Genomic DNA, 15236 nt, shown 5'->3' with positions numbered 1-15236 from the left:
GTTTTCAACATTCACTTCCACAAGTTTTTGAGTTCCAAATTTCTCACCCCTCTCCCCATCCCAAGATGTCATGCATTCTGAATGCCCCTTCCCCTAGTCTGCCTTCTCTTCTATCTCTCCCCCTCCCTTCTCTTATCCCCTTCCCCTTTAGTTTTCCTGTCGAGCAGGATAGACTCTGTACCCCATTTCCTGTATTTCTTATTTCCCAGTTGGATATGAAAACTTTTTTTTAAAACGTGTTTTTAAAACTTTGAGTTCCAAATTTTCTCCCTTCCTCCCTCCTCACCACCCTCATTGAAAAGGCAAGCAACTCAATATAGGTTGTACATGTGCAGTTGTGCAAAACACTTCCATAGTAGACATGTTGTGAAAAACTAACTCTATTTCCCTTAATCCTATCCTGCCCTCCCATTTATTCTATTCTTTCTTTTGACGCTGTCCCTCCTCAGAAGTATTTACTTCTGATTACCCTTTCCCAATCTGCCCTCCTCTCTATCACCCCTGCTCTCTTGTCCCCTTCTCCCCTATTTTCCTGTAGGGTAAGACAGATTTCCATACCCAATTGAATGTGTATGTTATTCCCTCCTTAAGCCAAATCCTATGAGAATAAGATTCCTCATTCCCTCTCACCTTCCCCTGTTTCCCCTCCACTGTAAGGACTTTTCTTTTCTGTTTTTTTTTGTGAGATAATTTACCCCATTCTACCTCTCCCTTTCTTCTCTGAGTATCATCCTCTCTCATCCCTTAATTTTATTCTCCAGATATGACCCCTTAATCTTCAACTCACCCTGTGCCTCTATCTATCTCTATTATCTATCTATCATCTATCTATCTATCTATCTATCTATCTCTATCATCTATCTATCTACATACATATAATTTTTTTCCTCAACTACCCTAATACTGACAAAGTCTCATGAGTTACAAATATCATCTTTCCATGCAGGAATGTAAACAGTTCAATCTTAATAAGTCTCTTATGATTTCTCTTTCCTGTTTACCTCTTCATGTTCCACTTGAGTCCTGTATTTGAAAGTCAAATTTTCTATTCAGCTCTGGTCTTTTCATCAGAATGCTTGAAAGTCCTCTATTTCACTGAATGACCATTTTTTCCCCTGAAGGATTATACTCAGTTTTGCTGGGTAGGTGATTCTTGGTTGTAATCCTATCTCCTTTGCCCTCCGGAATATTATATTCCATGCCCTGCGTCCTTTAATGTAGAAGCTGCTAAATCTTGTGTTATCCTGATTGTGTTTCCACAGTACTTGAATTGTTTCCTTCTGGCAGCTTGTAATATTTTCTCCTTGACCTGGGAACTCTGGAATTTGGCTATATATTCCTAGGAGTTTTCCTTTGGGGATCTCTTTCAGGAGGAGATCTGTGGATTCTTTCAATTTCTATTTTGCCCTCTGGTTCTAATATATCAGGGCAGTTTTCCTTGATAATTTCTTGAAAGATGATGTCTAGGCTCTTTTTTTTATCATGGCTTTCAGATAGTCCAATAATTTTTAAATTCTCTCTCCTGGATCTATTTTCCAAGTCAGTTGTTTTTCCAATGAGATATTTCACATTGTTTTCTAATTTTTCATTCTTTTGGATTTGTTTCAGAGTGTCTTGATTTCTCATAAAGTCACTAGCTTCCAATTGCTCTATTCTAATTTTTAAGGAAGTATTTTCTTCAGTAATCTTTTGGACTTCCTTTTCCATTTGGCCAATTTTTCTTTTTAGGGCATTTTCTCCTCATTGGCTTTTTGGACCTCTTTTGCCATTTGGGTTAGGCTTTTTTAAGGTGTTATTTTCTTCAGTATTTTTTTGGGTCTCCTTTAGCAAGCTGTTGACTTGTTTTTCATGATTTTCTTGCATCACTCTCATTTCTCTTCCAGTTTTTCCTCTACTTCCCTTACTTGCTTCTCAAAATCCCTTTTGAGCTCTTCCAAGGCCTGGGACTGATTCATATTTTTCTTGGAGGCTTTGGATGTAGGAGCTCTGACTTTGTTGTCTTCTGGTTGTATATTTTGATCTTTTTTGTCACCAAAGTAAGATAATATAGTCTGACTCTTTTTGCGCTGCTTGCTCATGATCCCAGCCAATTACTTGAGTTTTAAACTCTTTGTTAAGGTAAGAGTCTGCTTCCAATGTGGAGAGTGTACTGTCCCAAGCTTCAGGGGTTTGTATAGCTGTTTTCAGAGATACTTGTAGGGACCTGTAAATTTTCAGTTCTTCCAAGGTGGTATGATAAGGCGAGGTGTTTACTCCTTTCCTGGCCTGTGACCACAAGTATTCTTTCTGTCCTGTAACTGTGAGGAGGGTTTCTCTCCACAGCCACTACAAGCTCCACCTGCCAGTGTTCCTCCTCACCCAGCGCACTGCCCAGAACTGTGACCCAGATCCACTCACGGGCAAAGCAAGAGATTCCTGCCTCAGCACTGGCAAAGAGATCCCTGCAATCCCTGTCTGATCAGTCACTGGATTCCCCCTCAGTCTGTGGGCCAGAAACTCGGGAAGCAGCTGCCCCCCCACCTCCGCCCAGGGCCACGCTCTTGGGGAATGGAGCTGAGACCCTGCCTTCCTTTCTCAGGCACCGACAGAAACATACTTTTCCCACTGACCTTCTAAGTTGTCTTTGGCATTGGTGGATTGAGGAGTCTGGAAACCTCCACAGCTGCCTGAGACTCAGTCCTCTGAGGCCTGCTCCAGGTTTGCTGCAGCCTGCACGCCCACGCTGCACTGAGCTGCGCTCCCAGCCCCATGTCATACACCTTTCTGATCAATCATCCAGGTTGTCTTGAGCTGGAAATTTGTTTCACTCTGTCTTTTTGCAGGTTCTGCTGCTTCAGCATTTGTTTAGAGCCATTTTTTATGAGTATTTGGAGGGGTTTGGGGGAGAGCTCAAGCAAGTCACTGCTTTCACTCTGCCATCTTGGCTCTGCCCCCTCCCTCCCCCAAAGCATTTTTTTTCCCTTGGAAAGAGAATTTTTAGATGTTTACCAGTTCACCTCTGAACTTAGAAATTACTGTAATCAGATCAGAATCTGACACTTGGGCTAGGTTTTCTATCTAATGTATCAAATCCGTCTAGGTTTTTTTGTTTGTTTGTTTGCTTTTTGTGTTTAAGGACTGAGATTATTCCATGAGATTGGATCATAGGATGCACAAGCCCATCTCCCCTCCAATATTTAATCTACCCCAATGATCCTGACTATGCAAAGATACTGAAAGTGGGGCCAAAGGGCCACACCCTGAGGCTTTTTCTTTCCTCGTTCTTATATGCTACACCAACATCTTACTACTGAACTATAACTTTTTCAGAGCATGAAATATAGAGTGCACTCAATAAATGCACATTTACGGACTGACTGTTCACAGAGTCTCAGTGCCCCTGCTTATACTAACTCCCATGGTTGTTATAAGGACAAAAGGTGATAATAATCATAAAGCCCTTTGCAAATCTTAAAGCACTATGTAAATGCAAGTTATTATTACCACCATCACCAGTGTTATTTTTGCTGTTGTTCTCTATGTTCTCTCACTACTGTCCTACCACAATCACTCAAGGGCCTTTCCAACTTCTGTGCAATCACCAGATGTTAAAGATTCCCCAGGGGGAATCAACAGTAGGTAGCAGTTGTTCCCAGGCTACGTGTTCCATGAAAAGTTGTCAGTCTTCTCTTATCCGTCATACAGGCTAAGTGACAGAGTATCTGTCACTTAAGAACCAGCCTCCCCCACTTTGGAGAGGCTCATCACCAGTTTGTCCATAAATATTGATTTATTTTTCAGCTCCAGAAAAGAGTCAAATTAGGTTTTTTTAAATTTCGTTTTGTTTTAAATTGGGAAGGGGTTGTGATCTGCAAAAATCTGTAAATTATTAAAGGAATAATAATAAGAAAAAAATCTCTGGTATCATGATATATATGCTAAAATGTATAGAAATGCTTACAAAACAAACAGAATTACCATTTTCCAGAGCAGTAGTAAAGGCTGACAATAGATACAGGTCAATGGACTTATTGGACGTAACAATCACTGGGAAATTGTGACCTTCCCTCTTCCAGCCCAAAGCTCAGTTGGTGAAATTAGAGAAGAGGATAGTAATGAGGTTTTAATGCATTAATCAAAATGCTAAGCTGGTCTAAACCATGTCAACCCCTTTGTGGATTATGAAGAAAGCCAGAATTAGATAACAGAGAGCTTGATTAGGTGGCCAAGTATAGGACTCTCCTCTTGTAGCCTTTTTGAAAATGGGATATGCTGTCTAGGGAGAAACAGACATAAAGAATAATGGGATAAGAAACAGCTTGAAGGAGAGTGGATGCTGGCAGCTGAGAAGAGAGCTGACTATGAATTCCAGAGATAATTAACTCTATCAGTCTGGAACTGAGTTATTGACAGGAAGAGTCCCAACTAGCTTAAATCTAGCTTAAAACCATCTCTTTAGAGATAGTTTGCCCATGAGAGAGAAGAAGAAATAAAAGGACATTGGTGCCATGGTGTACTTAGGGGCATGAGTTGCCTCAACCACATGTTTTCCTTACATTTGAGTCTTATTACTAGTATATTCTAACTTTGTTCCATTCTACCAAATGACATGTATATGTATATGTGAAAGAATACACCACAAGTTTAAAGGAGAGAATGCTTTGTAGGTACCATCCATACTCTGCCGTCTAAGTAAATTTAATTCTGCTGACCATTAAAGGTAAATGAAATTGTGGAGGAAGGGTGGTGTAATCTACAGTTTTAGGAATGCAGACCTAAAAAAACCTTGAACTCAAAGTACAAATTAGACTTACGTGGACCCAAAACACCAGTCCAAGTGAGACTTGAGGGAGTAGCTCATAAGGGGTGCTGCAATGGATAAGCTCTGGCTGGAATGTAAGAAAGTGGGATTAAAAATGCCCAACATAGACTATCCATATATACAACAGACACATGAACTGAATCGTAAATATGACAACAAGCAAGTTTCAGACAAAATGGCCCAGCTGTGTGGTTTTCCTTAAAGAAACATGGTGATTTATGATAGAGATATAAGATCAGATCATTGCTGCCCGAAATGACAGAAAGGTCAGTCTGCAGGTACCTGCAATTAATGACTGATTTAGACTTTGGAAGGAATTGAAAGAATCTCTGTAACAGATAACTCCAGAAAGACTTGATCGAGTGGCTGCACTGGAAGTTCTCTATCCTTCATAAAATATCAGACACCAAATCCTTGTTATTATAAGCACAAAAGTCAAAATATCCTTACAAATTCAACAAATAAATTGTACCATAACTGGAGTATCCCTACCACAGAGACTATTGACCATGATCTCCTTTACATACCAATGTCCTATAAAAATCTAGGAACATTTTAAAATAGATGCCCCCACATAGATTGTTCTTATCTTTCTTCTAGGTGTCTGGAAAATCTCTCAAAATAAAGGAATCTAGTAGGGAAAATCAAATAAGATTAAGAATATATTATTCCTTATCTTCTCAACCACTACTAGAATTCACCCAAAGATGTTTTCATTGTGTCTATTGAATTCTACTCCTTTTATTCAATTAGAAAAAAGCACTCATTTTGCCTACCTGCGCAATAGTCTCCTGAACATTAAACATAAAAGTACACAGAAGCCTACCAACACTGTTTCTATTTTAATTCTATAGCTATAAGAAGAAAATGAGAATAATATATAAAGCAGCCAATGACATCTGAGCATTTTCTTAAAGTGGTTCATCTATGTGAAGAATCTAAGAAGCATAGTCATTGACTTTCAGCACCACAAATGCATGGTTGCTGGATTTCTAGGGAAGCCTTTTGCAGAGAGTCAAGCACTAAGGTCTTCAGTGGCTTGCAGGTCCGTTATTTAGTTAGCCTAGGCTTGGACACTAACTCTGTCCATAATCTAAGCATTGAGTTTTTGAATCTGGGGGTGTGAAGTATAGGCAGGAATACCTAGCCTTTCATAAATCCCTAGGTAGAAATGGAGCAACACTTGATGTGATTTCAGAGCATGGAATTGAGTTGTTTGAAAAGAAGCATCATTTGAAATCTTGTTCAGACTTGTTGGCCAGAAATGGCTTGTGAAATTCATCTCCTAGCAGTGTCTAGCAGCACGCTACACTGAGCTGCAAGCGAGAAGATGATTTAATCAACCAAAACCCCAGAGAACTCACTGTTTTCCTCTTGTAATATCTATTACAAAATGTGATGTGCTCTTCTATCTAAAGGAGCTTCCAATTAGTATCCTCAGGGCACATAAAATAATTACATTTAGCTATAAAGGGCAACGGAAAGGACATTGGATCCCAAGTCAGGAGTCTTGGATTTGCTAATCTCAGGTTTGGTATAAATTTGTTACTATCACCTTGGACAGACAACAGTATGAACTTGCTGTATGATACTGCCACTTCCCTCCCCCCTTCAAAGTTTGTTCCCTTTTGTCTTTCCCTATTACAATGCAAGATCCTTTAGGGCAGGGATTATATTTCTTTTTGCATATATTTGTATCCCCAGACCTTTGCACTGTGCTTTGCATATAGTAAGTGCTTAATAAATGCTTGTTTTCTTCTTTCCTTCTGCGTAAGAGAGATAGACACAACTACTTGACTGAATTTTTGAGCAGCTTCATCTGTGTCACCTGACTGATTCTAAATGCTAAATGCTGAATAATAATTCTTATAATAGTAGTGGTGTCCCAGCAGGGAGCCCATGTACTTTGTTATTATTTTAATTAAAACCATTTCACAATTTTATTTCCATCATTTTTCCTATGCCTGAATGATTTATAACTCTATTTGGTATTCCCAAAATAGAAAAAAAAAGAGGATTTAAAACTCTCAGAAAAGGTCTGCTTGTCCTATCCAGTGCTTTGCTCACATGGTACATAAGAGAACTAATACGTTATTTTATTTTTCCATCCTGTATAGATTCCTGGGCTGGAAGTAAGATGTCACAGCAGACACTCAGAAACTGCCCCAAAGATTCTGTCCATTCACTTTCACCAGATGGGCATTCTTTCCAGCAGAAGAAAACTATAATGGGCCATAAACTTTCTTTAATCTTCTTGCTCTAGAAATATTGCTGGAATGAAAACTACTTCCTGAAACTAATCTATACTCTGGGGCAATTTCTGTTGGATGCTTCTAATGGTCTGATAATTGTTCTCCCAATCTAGGTCAGAGTGAATTCTTAGAACATTATGCACAGCTCTTTCCTACATTAGCTCTTCAAGGACCCATGATTTCATTACTATGATCAACTCCCGCCAACAGGACTGTTCACAACTCAAAACTTATTTCTTTTACATCTTCATAAGCTGCTATGGCTGAATGAATGAATGAGTGAATAGATGGATGGATGAAAGAATGAATGAATGAATGAATGAATAAATACAAATACAAATCTCCAGCATTTTATAAGGAACCACTAGGTCTTAGTTTGGCCATTATATTATAAACACAGATTCCACTGCAAGGCATGTGTCTGGAGATGGTATAACTTGCTTGAGACTATCAGAAATTTGCTTTGACCTAGACAGATCATAAAGGTCTATTTATCCATGACTGGGTATTGGAAACTAGTAGGTCTTAGTTCTAGGGATTATTATTCTGCAATATCAAGATTTACATAAAGTAGGATGCTTTTGTACTTCCTATAAAATCCTGATTTCTAGTTTGAATAGCTGATTAACGGTCTTAATTCTTTTAATTATCTGGCCAGAGATACAGAAAGAGTTTGAAACTGTGCCATGTGAACACTGACTGAAGGAACTAGAGGTGATTAGTTTGAAGAAGAAAAGATTGGACTGGGGAGGGTGATAATCATAATTAATAAAGTAATAATAATAGTAATGATAATAATGATTAAAGGAGGAGAAAGAGAAACAAGTTTTGATTATAATAACCATTATTTTTATTATAATATGTTATATGTAATATACGATAATATAATTTTATTATAATAACTACTATTTATGTAGAGCATTATGATTTGCAAATCACTTTATCTCATTTGATCCTTACAATTATTATTATGGCAGATACTATTATCATCCCTATTTTGCAGATGAAGAACTGAGGCTGAAAGAAATTAAGTGATTTTCCAAGAATCACCCAACTAGTAAGTAACTAAGGCAGGATTCAAATTCAGGACTTCCTGGCTCTAATCTAGTGTTCAACCCTCATATCTGCCTGACATTTACTGTTAAAAATTATTTCTCTTGCTAATTGGTGTACTGGAGCATGAGAGTTCTCTCCTGTCAGCCTTCTGACCAAAGTTCTTCAGAAGGACATTTCTGATAATGAAATTGCACTGAATCTTCTTATTTTGGCCAAACTCCAGCCCAGGCCTGAATTAATTTTATCCTACTCCGGTTTGGGTGAAGACTGACTTTCAAGACTGGGAGTGGCATTTCCTTTGACTGTGGGCAATATTGGCCCCTGTGGACTGTGATCTAAAGCATGTACTCAGGACCTCATTTTATGACCTACCTCCTTGGATGTCGACCAATCACAGTTGATTGGCCATCCATTGGGAACACCTACTCTTTGAAAGGCATATAAAGCTATACCCCCAAATCTGAAACTGAGCCAGTTCTGAATTGGCCTTCTTAGGGGTGTCCAGTTTTGGACTGAACTCCTATGTAGTGCATGTCGAGCCACCTTGAGAGATATGGACACATGTACCCCAATTTCATTTGTCTCTTTCTTAGAGCAAACTCTGTTTTAAATTAGGGTTTGTGGGGTTCATGGAGTTTGGGGTTCACATTACATATTACCTTAAGATATACAAAGTGTTTTACATATATTATATTGTTTGAACATAACCACAACCATGTAAGTTAAGTTTTACAGCTATTATTAACCTCATTTTACAGAGGAAGAAACTGAGGATTAGACAGGTTGAGTGAGAAGCAGTATTTGAATCTGGGCCCTCTCTACAACACCAAGCCAGTACTCCATCCACTCTATCCACTTTGCTGCACTTCAATAATTAAAAGGTCTGTCAACAACAAAGTGGAAGAATTGACTATTTCCCTCTCTATATATGAAAGTCCAGATTGTAAGTAAATGTTAGAAGTTACAGTGAGATAGATATGGACTTTCTTTTTTTTTTTAGTTAATATTTTATTTTTTCTCAATTACATGAAAAAACAATTTTTAACATTTTTATTTTTTTTTTAAATTTTGAGCTCCAAATCTTCTCTCTCCCTCCCCTGTCACCTGCCTGAGGCAGTAAGAAATCTGATACAGGTTATACATGTGTAATAATGTAAAACATATTTCCACATTAGTCATTTTATAGAAGAAAACTCAAACAACAAAAAAAGAGTTTTCTAAGAAAGAAAACCTTTTTAACAAATAGAGCTGTTCAAAAGTGTAATAATAGACTACCTCAGAAAGTAGTGGTTCCAAATCACCAAGCCTTGAAGATGAAACTGGGTGAGTCCTTGTCAGGGATTCTGTAGACTTGGACTTCAGGGAGAAGGTAGGCTAGATAGATCCCAGTTTCCTTCTGAACAAAGCTTCTGTGACATGCCTATTTTTACATCTGTCTTCTTACTAATTAACAGATGCTTTATAAATTAATGTCATGATATAATTTAGAAGAAGAAGAAAGAATAAGTGAAAAAATAAAGTCTCTAGAGAACCTTCCCAAATACCTAGTATTATCAAGGAAATTATAGGGGCCAAAGATGACATAAAAGAATTGCAACATGGCAAAGATGGAAGGGAAGTCAGAAACAACCTAGTCCATACAATGTTTTAAGAGGAAACTCTTCTGCAGTGTTCCTAAAAAAAAAAAAGAAAAGAAAAGAAAAGAAAAAAAATAAAGGTCATCCAACCTCATCATCAAGGTCTCCAGAAACGGAGAACCCATTAATTTTTTGAGCCAGTCTGTTCAACTTTTGAATAGCTCTAAATATTAGAACAATTTCATCTTCCTTCCTTCCTTCCTTCCTTCCTTCCTTCCTTCCTTCCTTCCTTCCTTCCTTCCTTCCTTCCTTCCTTCCTTCCTTCCTTCCTTCCTTCCTTCCTTCCTTCCTTCCTTCCTTCCTTCCTTCCTTCCTTCCTTCCCCTTCTCCCTCTCTCTCTCTCTTTCTCCCTCTCCTTCCCTTCTTTTTTCCTTCATGCCTTCCTTTTTCCCATTACAATGTGCTTAACTCTGCCCCTACAAGCACCACTCATTGCTTTTAGTTCTTCCCTTTAAAGCTAAGCAGTCTGATCTCTCTTCTTCTGGACAGTGATTTGAATGTTATCAGCTTTCAATCTATCCCTGCCCTGTCTTTCTTGTCCTCTCCAGGTTAAATATCCTCAGCTCTTTCAACCAGTGCCATTGTCTCCTGGTTTCTCACCAACCTAATCATTCTTCTGTGGATTTTCCTCAGCTTGTCAAAACCTTACCTAAAATGTGCCGCACTCCATCCCCCAACCCAAACTGGACACAGTCCTCAAGACATGTAAGGTCTGTTTTGGGAAGAGACTACCATTAACATGTAATAATTCTTATCTTATGAATAATTTTCACATCTGCTTTTCTTGCTGCTCTGCATTAGTGATTGATCCTGACAAATCCTGCCTATAAATGCATTTGATAAGCCTGAGATGAAGGCAAGTTGCTGATTTTGTTGAAAATGAAAAGATCCAATTAATTTGGTCATAGTTTGATGTGGTTGAAAAGACCTGAGCTTTTCTCACAAGCTTTATGAGATGACAGTGAAAATCTGACTCCTTTTTTTTTAACTTATATTAATTATTTGAATATGAAAGTGTTCCTGTTTAAATATGGGGATCAAGATACATTTTTATTACAACCTTCCTCTACAGTTATTGCACACCCAGACATCCCTGAAAAAAAAAAGGCATATCTAGGCCAGCATTTTGGAAAGAATATTGGACTAAGATTTAAGAGACTTAGGTTCTAGTCCCAATTATGCCACTAAATAGCTGTGTGACTTTGAGGAAGTCCCTTTTCCTCTTTGAACCTCAGCTTCCTCCTCTGCAAATTGGGCGGGTGTGATGGATTAGATTGTCTTTAAAGGTTCTGGCAACCTTAAGGTTTTATGTCTATACAAGGTTCTTTTGAATCAGTTTCTACAAGTAGTAAGGACATTCACAAATACTGTCTACAATAAAAAATCAGATGTAAGTCATCATTTTTTGCTCTTCCACTTGTCTGACTGGCATTTCTTCATGTCAGTACCATAATTTGGGGGGGGGGGAAGCCCTGAAACAGGAGTTAAATTCCAACTCTTTTGCTTCCTACCTAGGTGACTTTAGGCAAACCCCTTCACTCAAAATCTAGTGTCCTGTTCTTTAAAAGGACAATAATAATATGCACATATCTTATCTCTCAGGATAACTGTGAGAGAAACAGATGTGCTATGTAGAAGTATTTATATCATTATTTAATATACCATTAGGGTTTGGGACACGGTACATGTTCCATAAATGTTTCTTGAATTCATGACTTTTGTACTTTTGTACATTACCATCTGATTGCTCTCCAAGTTCCATAAATGTTTCTTGAATTCATGACTTTTGTACTTTTGTACATTACCATCTGATTGCTCTCCAAGTAGAGTATATATAAGATCAACAAAATCATGGGATTTCATAGTTGGAAAGTATCTCAGAGGACATCTAGATCAATCTAAAAAAAGAAGCCACCTGACAATATACCTGACAATTAATTGGGTATCCAACTTGTTCTCATGGACCTCTCATTTTAAACACCCACCACTTTCCAGGAAAACTAAATCCACTTTTTCATGACTTTTTTTTTTTTGCCAAGAATGTGCTTGCTGGTGTTTAACAATTAGCTCTTTTAAAAAAAAGCAACATATTTAAAACTTAATCTGTATTAATAAGATTTTCTACATCACTTTCTTGTGTCTAGACAAGCAACAAAACTATAAACCAAGTTCTGATTTGTAGCACTTTCTATATTCCACCATGTACAAGCTCACATTGAAAATATAGCAATTGTCTCTCAGGAGTGGTTCTAGCTGGTTTTAACATACCCCTGGCTCTCAAATTGTTGGGAAACTTTTCCATGAAACTCCCGTTCATTGCTCGTAGTTTAATCTTCTGTGTCCAAATGGAACAAGTCTAATCTTTCTTTGAGTAATAGTCTTTCAAATATTTAGAAATAGCTATTATGTCTTTCTGCTTTTTTCCAGTTTAAACAGAAAGCACAGGTAATTTTAATAGCCTATATAACGATTAATATGAAGCCATAGGTTAAATATCATAGTACTCAAGTCAATTAGTTTTTAGCTATTATTTTATCATTATAATGAGACTGAGGTCAGTTCTTTGAATGTAGGTAGATATTAGATCCATAAGCACTTGCTTAAAGGTTGAAACTATAAATTTTGTAATATTTGCAGTTATAGTCTAAAGAATCTCCCCAGAATAATTTTAATGATTTGCATATTTGGGAAGAATATTTGTTTATGTGTTCATATACACACATAAACATATATCAGGCAGCTGATAAACAATTATTAAGCATTAATTATACGTGACAAGTACTGTGCTAAGCACTGGAGAGACAAGCCAAAGAAAGACAGTCCTCAAGGAGCTTACAGTCTACTGGTTAAAGTCAATACACAAAAAGAAGGTGAAAGGTAGAATAGCAGGGGTTACCACGTACAGTAGCATAAGATTTCTTGAAGTAAAAAACCAGCAAAACGGCTGATGGGGAATGGAGTTACCTGGAAAGGCCTGAGCCCTCTATAAAGAAAGGCTTTTGGAGTTTGTTGCTCTACCCCACCAGCCCTTCAACCAGAGGGGAGAGGCAACTAAAGGAGTTGAGAAGGTGCTGAGGATGAAAACTGAGTTAATCTGCATCATGATAAGATTTAAGGTGATGACCTTATCCATAGGGGTGCTATGATGTTCCTGGAGTCTAAATCAAGAAGAGCACCTGAAGGAAAATAAATTCTAAAAAAAGGAGGGGAGGGGGTTTCTGGAGATGGTGGGGTCAAGTCAAAGGAGAGTAGTTGGTGGAAAATAAAGCTTTGACTGTCCTGAGAACCATTTTTAAATGGTGACTTGGGGTGGGGGGCGGAGAACAGAGTTTTTCCTTTACCAATCAGAGGGGTAGAGGGTACTGACGAAGAGTGTATATATACATGTATGTTTGCAAGTATGTGTGTATACACATAAATGTGTATATATGTATTCTGCATATATATTTATCTGCATATACATATATACTGTGTATTATATACATATATGTGATATTTACAAATATATTTTGTTTTTATATCACACATATTTCCCAACATATACTACTTTCCCCTCCTGGAGAGAAGTTTCTTATTAAAAAAAAATTAGAAGTGGGGGAATAAAATAGTTTGGCAAAAATAGCACACCAAAAATGATATATTATTCAGTTTTCCATCTCTCAGTAACCAAACCTTTACAAAAAATCGGAGCGATATGTTTTCTCATTTCTCTTCTTTGGGATCAAGTTTGGTCATAATAACTTGCCAAGATAGAATTTCCATTGGTTCACTGTTGTTTCTTTTAGATTACTGCCATTAGTATGTTTATTGCTTTCCTAGTTCTGTTTGCTTCATTTTGCATTAGTTCATATAAGTCTTTGGGAAGAATACTAGAAAAGGTATGTCCAGTGTTTAAACACCCTCTTCCTTTCCCTCCAGGCTCCAAAAACATTCTCTCCTACTTTATTACTCTTAACAGACTTCAGGCTCTATGCAAAAACAAATCTGTTTTCAAATGCATATTACCAGAAGACATCTGCCCTGGTACAAAGGAAAATCAAACTGCAGGTTTAATAATGAGGTGAATATGGTACTCTGGCGAAAGCATTACATTTTAAGTAAAAAGATGTGACTTCAAATCCAAACTCTATTATTTGGCTGGCCAAATCATTCACTATCTCTGATCTCTAGTGTCTTATTCTGTAAAATAGGTAGTAATGACTTGCCTATCTACCTGGTTTTTTTTAAGAAGAAGCAAACGCATGTATTTATATGCATGCATGTTGGCTGCACATGTATGTATTTTTATATTCACATATACATATGTGTGCATATAATACGTAAAGGGAAGATAGCTCACACACACACACACACACACACACACACACACACGCTCTGTAAAATAAAGTGTAATGTCAATTTCAGCTATAATTCCTTGTCATAAACTTGAGAGAGAAAATGTGATGAAGTGGCTTGAGGATTTGGCTTTTGAGTCAAGAAAACTTGGGTTTCAGTCTTCTCCACTAGCCATGTGAACCTAGGAAAGTCATTTATCCTCTCAAAATGTCAGATAGCTCTCTGAGTGTGTAAATTATAGGTGTAAATGTTGGGATACATCATTGCAAAGGGTTTCTAAACATATATATATCTATGTACCAATGAAATATTGTTTTGCATATGTTATCCCATATGATCAGAACCAATTTAAGGGGTTAAAAATTAAAGCACTCATTTAAAAAAAATGTGTGGCATTTCAGTGATCCAGCTTGGAAAGATAATGGTAACAATACCACCTCTGGAATTGGAGGACCTGAATCCAAATTTCACCTCTAATACTACCTTGTGACCTTGGGCAAGTCTCTCAAATGCTCTGAGCCTCAACTTCCCTTTCTCTAAAATGAGGTAGTTGGACTAGTTGGGCTTCTGAGATCCTCTTCCATCTCTAAATTTATGATCCTTTCATCCTATGATCATAAGCTTTCACTGCTACAAAAGCCCCTCCTAGGAACAATATTACTGTCCTGGTGATGCTAGAGGCATCACGATTTAATGGGTAGAGCTTTGGCATAGGTATAAGGAAAATCTCAGATCAAGGTTTGCCTCTGACCCATACTGTCTATGTGACCCAACAAGTAATTATCCTAGGAAATTGTCTAAGATAGTAAATTGAAGAAAAGGAACGTTGGTGCATTGGTAGGAGGAGTTTTCTCTTTAGAGGAGGTCCTCATATCAGTGAAATCACAAGTGCAGTATCTGTCCCTTACCTTATTACCTCAGGGATTCCACATTGACCATAATTCATAGAATATTACAATCTCAGAAAAATCACAACTGTGAAACCGCATTTCAAAGGAAAACAGGGAAGGTATATGGTGAGAATAAGTAGGCATCTATCCTATTAGAAATATCACATTATCAAGGACATATACGACCAGAACAGAAAGTGGGCTAGTTACACAATGTAATTTACTTCCTAATTACTCCAATGGTACCCATTATCTATTAAGTAGA

Source organism: Phascolarctos cinereus, unplaced genomic scaffold (assembly GCF_003287225.1).
Source record: "Phascolarctos cinereus isolate Bilbo 61053 unplaced genomic scaffold, phaCin_HiC Scaffold_726;HRSCAF=1367, whole genome shotgun sequence".
NCBI lineage: Eukaryota > Metazoa > Chordata > Mammalia > Diprotodontia > Phascolarctidae > Phascolarctos > Phascolarctos cinereus.
This window is presented reverse-complemented; position numbering follows the sequence as displayed.